At 41.6% G+C, this 11,242-nt stretch overlaps 1 long non-coding RNA gene across 1 annotated transcript in view; it reads left to right on the top strand.

Moving 5' to 3' along the window:
* The first annotated feature begins 3,234 nt into the window (after window positions 1-3,234).
* Window positions 3,235-11,242, top strand: part of LOC104950110 (uncharacterized) — a 10,206-nt gene continuing 2,198 nt past the window's right edge. The window contains exons 1-3 of the long non-coding RNA XR_798887.1: window positions 3,235-3,306; window positions 4,168-4,172; window positions 6,427-6,430. This is a non-coding gene — a long non-coding RNA (uncharacterized lncRNA). The remainder of the gene's footprint in view (window positions 3,307-4,167; window positions 4,173-6,426; window positions 6,431-11,242) is intronic.

The following is an 11,242-nucleotide window of genomic DNA, read 5'->3' as shown; positions in this document are numbered from 1 at the left end:
GAGGGAAATAGTGTTGTTGGCCTAGATCTGGAAAAAGTAATCATAAGAAATGACTCTGGAAAAGCTGCAGATAGAGCCATAAGAAATGAATGAACTGATTATTTAATGTTTAATGTTGTTTTTATAGGCAATCATTTAAGCTTTGTTAGTTCCAGGTTTAATATGTGCAATAAGTTCATTTCAATAAGTTCTGCAATAAACATTGAACCAGTCCGGCCCTCGACTAGTACCCATTTTTTTTAATTTTGGCCCACTGTGTATTTGAGTTTGACCCCCCTAACCTAAACGGTATTCATGATATTTCCTTCTACTCTCCAAGTATTTCCACTATTCCCAGCTGTCTTTAAACGCACCCTTTAGTCTCGTGGACAGTGATCCATCAGCGGAGCCCATTCTAAATAATCCTGGAGAAAAGTGCGAGCTGTCATTAATCTAAATGAGTGTCAGGGAGGAGGAGGAAGGTTTTTCTCTGCGCTGATCTGAGAACAGCCGCACGATTTACGAGTGAAACATGACGTCTGCAAAGTGCCGCCGTTACGCAAACAAAAAAAAGCCACTTTCTTATCGAACAGAAATACAGTTTCATGTCTCTGAGCTCCGTGTTGAGACTTATTCCTCCTCATATTTAACAATGAATTAACGCATCCTGTTTCAAAGAGTCCCCCCCCCAAAAATAAGTGTTTTTACGCATAAAAAACAGTTTTCTTATCGGAAATAAATCTACTTCCTCATGTCTCTGAGCTGTGTGATGTATGACTTAATCCTCATGATATTTACAAAGCATTAAAACCACGCGTCCTGCTTTACTGTTGTCATTTCTAAAGGAGTGTTTTTACGCATTAAAAGCAACTTTTATAATCAGACACAAAATCGCTGTATCGTATCAGAGCTGCTGCAGAAATGCAACCCGATGTTTAGTCTTTATTCCTCCTAATATACATATGATACCAGTGTTTTTACGCATCATAAACAACCTTTTCATCAAACAAAAATATACTTCATCATGTCCACGAGCTGCTTTTTTAAGACGTTTTCCTCCTAATATTTAGCATTTTTACGAAGAGTTTCCCTAAAGGACACTTCTTTGCCTTATTATGAATGATCTAATCACCCCAGACATTTAGACACCTGTAGGGTGACGCTTTAAACTGTGGTGACCCTTCATGGTCTGCAGCCTTTAATCAAATGTAACGCATCAAAAAACTACTTTTTTCAAATGGACCTCCATCATGTCACTGAGGCATCCACGCGTCCCTCGGAGTTCTCTAAATAATCCACTCCACAGGAATGATCACACCTGCTTTGAAGTGTGTTCTCCCCAGTATATTTATGATGCATTCATGCCAGCAAAGAGTCCTGAAGGAGTGTTTTTACGCATCGGAAAACTACTTTTTGACAGACAGAATTACTAACCTAAGCGTCCTTTCCTCAAGAGTTTTGGAGTTGTTTTACGCACGACAAACACTTGATCTAATTAGACCAACGCAAACTGAATCATACAGAATCAGATCTGCTCCACAAACACACCTTATGTAGTTATTACGACGTATTCCTCCTAATACTTCATAATTCATATTGAAGTTTTATGAAGTATCACCCACGAGTTTCCCTAAAGGACACCCATCAAAATGATCATCACACCTGCATTAACCTTCATTATTCCTTACATTTTAAAATGCCGGTTCCAGAGGGTTTCTCTACAACTAAAGGAGTATATTTACGCATCAAAACAACTTAAACACTCCGACAAAAATAGATTTTACTGAACCAGATCTGCTCCAGAAAACACAGCTCATGTGTTTTTTAGGATGTAATACTTCTAATATATCACAAGGCATCCATGAGAACTGTTCCCAAAAGCACACTTACTTAGTAAAACGATCTAATGCCCAGTTGTGCAGTAGTTATGACCCCTGCAGGCCCTCTGTGACCCCTACCTGTCCCCCTGCAGCGATAATAACCACAACAACAACAACACACACACACACTCTCTCACACACTCACACACACACACACAGTTGGACCTTACAGTGCGCGCTCCGGCGGTGCTGCCACTCTCTGTGCGCGTGCAGTCCGCTGATGCAGGCTTTCAGAGCTTTTTCCTGCAGCATGCACGAGGACGGACTCGAGGTGTAGAAATCCAACATCTGCCCGGGACTCAGCACGTCCATGCAGTCAAACATGGTGACGGTCAACTAGTCCTGCGCGTAATGGAGAAATATCAGCGGCATAAGCGCACACAACTCCATCAAAAACTGTCCCCCCTCCTCCTCCTCTTCCTCCTCTTCCTCCTCTCCCTCTTCTTCTTCTGTTTCTTCTTCTTGTTCTTCTTCTTCTTGGCACCGCGGATTTCGCTCCTCTTGTTCTGCTTCGTCCCGAACCGGAATCATGAATTATTTCGGAAGACAACGCTCCTCTAAATGCTCCATGTCCTCACGGCGTTCCACGGACACACGCGCATTCTTCCTCATGATAATATGTAATAATAATAATAATAATGATAATAATAATGATAATAATGATAATAATAACAACGATGATGTCCCGATGTGTTTCCTCACACTGAGTCTCGTGCAGCTGCGGGATCTCTCTCCTCTTTTATCAGAAATAACGCGCAGTTTAAAAAGCACACCTTCTCCTCTCCGATGACGAATGGGTTATCCGTCCCTCCGCGTGCAGCTCATTTCCAACTAGTTTTGCCACTGAAGTGAAAGATTGAATTGCCTAATATATGCGCGTGAACTTTCAGTGAACCCCTCTCTGCTGCTGACCTTCACGTGACCCAGACCCCTGCCGGCGGGGAGGGGAAGTGCAGCGGAGGGGGAAATACAGTATGATAAAAATAAATAATAAATAATACATAATAGAAGCACATTTTATTTTATTTATTAAAGCAGAAGAAGTGTAACTAGGAGCACCGTGAAGGAGGAGGACTTTTACACACTGGGACACAAACATGTAAGAACAATAGAAAATAAAAGTACAAAAATAAATAAATAAAGGCGATGAGAAAAAAATATATAATAAAATATATAATACAGAGGTCATGCAGTTTGATCATTATATCATACACTGTTTTCTTTGTTGATCAAATATCGCACACACACACACACACACACACACNACTTTCTCTCTCACGACAACAGGGCATGTTTGGTTTTCTCTTTGAGGGAAATAGTTTTGTTGAAGCTGTTGTTGGCCTGTGGAAAAATGTAATCATAAGTCTTATGATTACATTTTTCCACAGGCCAACAACAGCTTCAACAAAACTATTTCCCTCAAAGAGAAAACCAAACATGCCCTGTTGTCGTGAGAGAGAAAGTGCAGAAGGAAACATCCATTAAACTCAGTGTGCTGCTCTGTGATGCTAGTTCAGATACTTGGCATCTCATCTTGGGTGCAAGGTCATCAATGTTTGGGCTCAGGCTCTGAGCTGAGGAGACCCTCAGGATGGCGTGAAGGTGTGCGTGCAATATACCGGCGGACCAGATCTAATAGTAATTAAAAATTATCCTGCGGGCCGAAATTAAATCCACCAAGGGCCTGATTTGGCCCCCGGGCCTTGAGTTTGACACCCCTTTAGGTGATCATAGGAGGATTGTGATGATAGTTTTATAATGTGACATGTATTCTAGGGAATTGTATTTATGTAGTTGATTGAGGTCCTTAAAAACAAAAATAAGAATTATTAACAGTTTCAATGAAATGTCAATTAGATATTTCTTTAAATAAACACAAGTTAAAATGTGCAATAAATTGAATTAATGACCAATGATGATTTAGCTTTTATCCTAAAATCCTCCGAGTGTTGCAAAGATATAAACATTAAATTAAATGATTATAAAATATAACGTGTTCTCGCCAACGTCACTTGTTATAATTCCGGATTTTCGTAGTTTTTATACTTTTCTTGTGAAAGTCCTCGCGCTGTGGGTCAATTCCTGTCCTCTGCTCTGCGTGTGATGATTGGTCCTCTCTGATGACCTGCAGCCGTCACTCCTCAGCAGGCGTTTGCTCAAGGGCACGCAAGCAGAGAGGCTGAGATCACAGGAGAAGTGACGGCAGCCATCTCTAACCCGAGCCGCTTAACTGGGATGATGGAAGACTTAATCAATCAGCGTGTGATGGATTAGTGTGTCAGATAAATGCTCCTAACGAGAGTGCGAGGTTGCGTCTTTAAATGACCTTTGAGCATCTCAAACAGAAACACTTCATTAATTTTCTAAAGGGAAAGAAAACTAGAAATGCTTCACATTTAAGAAGCTAAACATCTGCCATTTTGGGGAATTTTTTTAAAGCAATAATACAATTACAATCATTTCAGGGATTAATTAGCTGCCGGCTTCTTTTAATACCGATAATAAAAAAAATACAGCAGAGTATTTAAATTATTATTTTATGTGAATGGGCGTTTAATATTCATTGATGAAGTTGTTGCGTAAACACAATCTGAAATACTGAATTGTTGTTTATTTACCTTTTGTTTGTAAACATGTGTGTAGGCGTCGTGTGCAGAGTGAATCAAATGTATGGGAACACATCTGACAAATATTTCTAGTTTTTTAAAACCTCGGAAAATGGGACTTCCTATTTGCAGATTACCGCTTTAATGTCATTTAGCCGATCAAATGATTCTATATTATCACGAGTGTCTGAGATCCCTCGTGCATCCAGGGCTTTTACCTGTGCGACAAAAAGACTCGTTCATTTGTTTTTGGATATTATCTATTTGAAAATGTTTTATAATATTGATAATTATATATTTTTAGCGTTTAAAATCATTCCTATGAGTTGTAACTTATTGCATTTCTTTCATGACGCTCTAATTGATCAATTATTCCTGTCATTCATCCACGGAAGAACAGCTGTCAATATCCGCCTGTTTTCATGTTTTAGTATTGTTCTTAGAAGTACTCAGATCATGTACTTGAGTAAAAGTAGAAGTACCCAGGTTGTGTACTTGAGTTAAAGTAGAAGTACCCAGGTTGTGTACTTGAGTTAAAGTAGAAGTACTCAGATCTTGTACTTAAGTAAAAGTAGAAGTCAGATCTTGTACTTTAGTAAAAGTAGAAGTACCCAGGTTGTGTACTTCAGTTAAAGTAGAAGTACTCAGATCTTGTACTTGAGTTAAAGTAGAAGTACTCAGATCTTGTACTTGAGTAAAAGTTATACTCATATCTTGTACTTGAGTAAAAGTGGAAGTACTCAGGTCTTGTTCTTGAGTAAAAGTAGAAGTACTCAGATCTTGTACTTGAGTAAAAGTAGAAGTACTCAGATCTTGTACTTGAGTAAAAGTAGAAGTACTCAGATCTTGTACTTGAGTAAAAGTAGAAGTACTCAGATCTTGTAGGCTACTTGGGTAAAAGTAGAAGTACTCAGATCTTGTTCTTGAGTAAAAGTAGAAGTACTCAGATCTTGTACTTGAGTAAAAGTAGAAGTACCAGAGTGTAGGAATACTCTGTTTCAGTAAAAGTCCTGCATTCAAAAAGTATTCTCATCAAAATATAGTGAAAGTAGCGACAGTAAAAGTCATTGTGCAGATTGGTCCATTTCAGAATAATATAGATGATATGTTTTATAATGATTGATCATGAAAGTGTTCTCAAAGCTGGTAAAGGTGCAGCTAGTTTGAAGGACTTTGTATACTGCAGGGTAGCTTGTGGATTTACTCCAGGTGGAACTAAAGTCTGATTCAACACTTGATTATATTTCACATCATTCATCCAGATCATGATTTGATTTGTGTGTTTTCTCACGCCAAACTACGAATATTCTACCTTAGTAAAAGAGGTGTTCTATATTACATACACACGTCCTAAAACCACGAAACGACGCCGAGTCCTTATTAGTATTTACCATTAACTTATCTTTTCTGGGAAACCCGTGCAATCTAACAGACGTCTGGAGAACCTCCTTGGCTAAGCGAAGAAATTTTTGGAGACTTACAACCCAGTAGGGCCCACGGTCCTCCTCAACCGTACTTGTGTCCCACTTGTAGGTCTTGGAGACGTCGGAAGTAAGGTCTTTACGTCCGCCGAAGCAGAAAAACGCCAGAAGTTGGAAAGGATTTAAAAGAAGGTGTGGTGCCGGGCGGGAAGGCGAAGGGGAAGTTTGACCGAAGTCCATTGACGATCTTAAGGTGAAGTTCTGTGACCATGAACGGCAACCGGTCGGGACAACTTACCTAGACCGGGAGAGGACTGTAGGTCCTGTACACCAATTTGCATGTGGGGGGGTTGTGCGCGGTGAGGCGGCAGACCGGAGTCCGGTTAGTCCCGAGCGGACGCTGGTTGGTGACGGTTCGCCCGTGGGTTCAAAGGGTAGTCCGGTTTTGTGGGGCACCCAAACGATAGGACCGAGGTTTTAAGCCACCTTAAAACCTCGAGGGGTCAAACTTTAGTCCGCGGTCTAAAGTCGAATGTGTAGAAGAGTCTGAAAACTTTTTGAGTAAGAGAAATCTGAGGTGAAGTCCTCTATCTTACTGATTGTCTAGGGGGTAAATATATGATTATTTCCGCGACCGATAGAATTTCGGTCAACCCTCGAATCGTGAACTTTACGAAACCGAGATACTTGGACTACATGAATATACTAAAGACAAAGAAAAGTCCAAAACATACGAAGAACAGCTTACCGTGAATAACGAATTCAGACGAAAACGCTTATTTCGAGTCGGATCTATTTACATTATTCATAGTCATACATCACAGAGATGAAAATTCCTCAAGGAGAGGACCGGACGTACAAAGCTCCGACAGATAGTCATACATCACAGAGATGAAATTTTCAAAGGAGAGGACGATACAAGTCCAATTAGTCATGACAATCGACCAGAGATGAAATTTCTACGAGAGGACGACTACAAAGTGCGCACCGGATATAGTCATACATCCACAGAGATGAATATTGCCTCTGGTCTCCTTTTGTCCCCCTATTCTCCCTCTACAGTCCATGTATTTTTCTTTTAGCTAACGACGCACTTTTCGATTGCCCATGTCTCCCGCTTGTCTCCGCGGGTGGTTTTGTACCATGTGGGAAGTTTGTCGGGGTCTTACCTCCGTCCCGTCCTTGCACCCACCGCACATAAAGAGGAGAGCACCGGGACGGTGGGAAGTATATAGGTGAAGGGTTATCACACGCTGTACAATCGAGAGACGTGTGTACCGGCCGAGTTCCCTGGTTGTCCTACCGTTTTCCCTGCCCCTCAGACACGCGACGAGTGTCCGGGTAAAAAGATTGTGTCTACTACGTGGCTTGGTGTTACTCCTGTTTTCGGACGACCGAGGCACTGTGTTCTTTGGGTTGCGAGTAAAGTCGAAGTTTACTTTCTTTTAGTTACTTTCCCCTCCCCGGTACCTAGAGCCCACTAACCTAAATTTGGCCCTGTTTAATAGTCGGTCTTAATCTTTCTCCTCCTTCCCCCCTCTCCTACAAAGCAGGCAAAGACATTTTCCTCCAGACCTCCAACAAGAAAAAATTTTGTTGTCCTTAAAAGACCGCAATTTTATTATGAAATAAGACCTAAACAAATCTACTAGATCTTGCTGTACTCTCACTTCATTATAAAGATATAATAAACTTATAACTATATATAATATAATAATAAACATAAGCATTCACGATAAATACACTGAAAGTATAGAAACGGCTAACCCTGAAGTGATTAACCATTGCAAAGGGTGACGTAAGTCAGAAAATTAAAACCCCCCGGTAACACCGAAGTCTCCAAGGCCCGGTGCAGTACGACTAGGAATGGGAGGGATTGGTAGGTACGAACCTGGGGGCGGACACTGGGGATCGCGACTCCGTTTAAGTTGCGTCCTGCGAAGGCTTGTGTTGTTCAACGTCGCAGCGAGCGATTTCGGTCCCCACAGTTGGAGTTAAAGTAGTGCCCGGTGTAAGCGGGTATTTCCAAACGTGAGTTTCCCGGCCAACATTGATATATTTATATTTATATATAATATTTTATTACATCAATTTAATGTAATAACGGAGACTTAACCTAATAATAGCCTATCCTATTCATTGAATCATTTAATTAATGCCCAGACTTTCGGTCCTCAAGTCGCCCGTTTCTTATTAACGTTCCCCAGAGAAGTCCACGACGTACAAGTGTTTGCTCTACGTAAACGACCCTGTACATCAAATACCCCTGGAACGGAAAAAAGACATTTTGTCATTGGCATATTATTCCACAATACATGACTAAGAAAACGTTCGAGAAACGGCCGGACCGGTGTAATTTACCTCAGCCGCCCCAGCCTAAACCGGGCCGCGGACTCAAAACTCCCCCGGGGACGGAGTTACGAAGTAATTTGTGACTACCCCTGTTTTTTGATGTTTGTACCGCCTACGCTCCGGCTCCCGGGTCAAACATCATCAAAAAAAAAAGCTTTTAGAAAGAACCCCTGTTTTATTAAGGAGGAAAAGAGATGGAACGCCTAAATATATTTCTAACAAAAATTTTTTCGAGCTCGCAGGTACTCGCGTAAGTCCTTAAGTATTTAAAGGTATAAACTTATTTCTTCGGTGAAGTCCTGCCAACATTACTTTCCTCTGGGAGCTCAGTCAAAAAATTTTTATAAATGTTTAATTATTTTTCACATAAACCGTACTATATAGAACCAAGGTTTTCTTCCTTATTAAAATTCAATGGGAGGAAGGACATTTATAATTCTTTAATTTGAGATTTTCAACGAAAACACTAGTTATTACAAAAAGTTGGGGCAGACAGGCGGAAGTAAATTGGACAAAACTACAACGAAAACGAAATAAAGGTAGGCGGGGATTACGGAAAAATTCAAAATACAGTGGTGAAAATTTTACATTTTTATTAGGGAAAAAGTACTTTGTACCTTTGATGAGGTAACCCTTCGTCTAATTTTTGTCTACTCGTAGAAAATTTTTCGATCCTCAGACGAGCGAAATTGCCTCACTCATAAACTATACAAGGTGAGGCTGTGACAGGACACTAGGTCTCTGTTGGGGGGGGGGGGAGCAAGTGTGCGGGTGAACTTAATCCGAGCGACACTATTGCCGGACGATTGAGCGAGCGCCGGGGTTAAATAGGGTTGTGTGTGGTGTGTGTGGTGTGGTGTGTGTGTGTTGTTGTGGTGTGTGTGTGTGGTGTTGTGTGTGTGTGTGTGGTGTGTGTGGTGTGTGTGTGTGTGGTGTTGTGTGCGTGCGTGTGTGTGTGTGCGTGCGTGTGTTGTGGTGTGTCGGCGTGCGTGCGTGTGTGTTGTGTGTGTGTGTGTGGTGTGTGTGTGTGGTGTGTGTGTGTGTGTGTGTGGTGGTGTGTCGTGTGTGTGTGGGTATCTGGTCTGGGTGTGTGTGTGGGGGGGGGGGGGGTGTGTGGTGTGTGTGTGTGTGTGTGTGTGTGTGTGTGTGTCTGTCTGTCTGTCTGTCTGTCTGTCTGTCTGTCTGTCTGTCGTCTGTGTGTCTGTCTGTGTGTCTGTCTCTCTGTGTGTGTGTGTGTGTGTTTGTGTTGTGTGTGTGTGTGTGGGTGTGTTGTGTGTGTGTGTGTGATCGTTGCTGTACTAGTGTATGTAGTATGTGTGGCTGTGATGTGTGTTGTGTGTGTGTGTGGATTCCACCCACAAAACAAAACACAAAACACTACAATACCTTCGGAGAATAAACCCTGAAAGAAACACAACGTAATGGTAGCGACAGTGTGTTAATACCTGGTATAATTTTATGACTCAAAGGATTAACTCCTCAAAATAACACTTTAAAAGGGGAACACACGTCGGAGCAGACAATTCGGCAAAGTAGGCTCATTTACGAGGAACTAGTAGCAATGTACTTTGTAAGACTTTGAGGCTCTCCTTCTCGAAATTTCCCTGCCGAGCCGACAGCTACTCCGATTAATTTTGGGTCCCTCCAAAGTAGCGATAGACTCGCTTATTTCTTCGAAGTGGAGGGGTGACTGGGAGACTCTCCCCGAAGTCCTAGTTTCTCTCCCCCNNACAGCGGCCACTCAGGTAACGACACTGAAACAGCCGACACTTTCAGAGACTTTTAAAAGGAAAGAGAAACTGCCCCAGAACAGTGAAAAGGCCAAAAAAATAACAGCCAAGATAGCTGAATTCATGGCGTTGGATGACCAGCCGTTATCTGTTACCTTTTTTTCTCTTAATGCATTGCATAAAGATCGGGAAAAATCGGTATCTGCAGTTTGTCAAAATCAAATGATCGGAATCGGATCGGGAGCAAAAAAAGGTGATCGGGACATCTCTAAATATAACGCTTAGACACAACGCAGACAATATATTACAAAACATATGTTTTGGCTGATGCTGATGAACATGACTTACAATAACAGCAATCAACCATAAAGTTACAAACACAAAAAAGCAAGAGTCCTGTATTTAGATTTGTTTTCAATAAGCCAAAAACCTTTTAAGTGCTACATACAAAAAAGAAAAGTTAGATTTTTATTAAATGTATTATTATTTGTTTTTTGTATTGGCCAGTCAAGACGGACTCACTTCAACACTAAGTCACACAGAGCAGATCCTACTTATAGTGTTTCATCTTCATGGTGGTCTTTGCCGTATGGAGCTTCTGCCCATTTCCCCACTTCATGTGTGAGTCTCTTCAAATCAAAGCCCACAGAGAGCAGCATGTATGGGGAGCAGGAAGACCAACAGACAGGGGTTGTTCCAGCCATCCATAACTGACACACAATATACCATCCACAGCAAAAAGATCCAGATGATCAGAGGAAGTAATTAATCCGATGGGAACTATTTCCCCGCTTCCAATCCTCATAGCTGTCTATAAGATGACTGGGAAGTAGATGATTCCATGACAAGAATTCTAAAGATAGGCTTTGTATGTATCTCCTGATGCATATGTGGAACACACATGAAGGAGACCGCACGCAGGGATTAATGAGTGTCAGATTCGAAGAGATGGGGGGAAAACGTGAGAAGAGAGTGTGTTGGCTTTCTTGTCAGAGCTGCACAGAAAAATTACAAATTGACAGTTTATTTTCTCTTGGTTTGGTGATTATTCCAATACTTTGAACCAGTCGATTCCAGGCAGCTGCTTAAGAGTCAAGATCTCTGGCAAGTAGGAAATCACAAACTCAACGCCCCTCAAAACTCTGCATCAGGGTACTGTTGACCACCTGGTGGAAAGTACAACCATCACAGCAGCACACACACACACACACACACACACACACACACACACACACACACACACACACACACACACACACACACACACACACACA

The sequence above is a fragment of the Notothenia coriiceps genome, unplaced genomic scaffold (genome assembly GCF_000735185.1).
Source record: "Notothenia coriiceps isolate Sejong01 unplaced genomic scaffold, NC01 NC01_scaffold00017074, whole genome shotgun sequence".
NCBI classification, from domain to species: Eukaryota; Metazoa; Chordata; class Actinopteri; order Perciformes; family Nototheniidae; genus Notothenia; species Notothenia coriiceps.
Note: the sequence above shows the minus strand (reverse complement) of the source record. Positions and strands in the feature narration are given on the sequence as shown.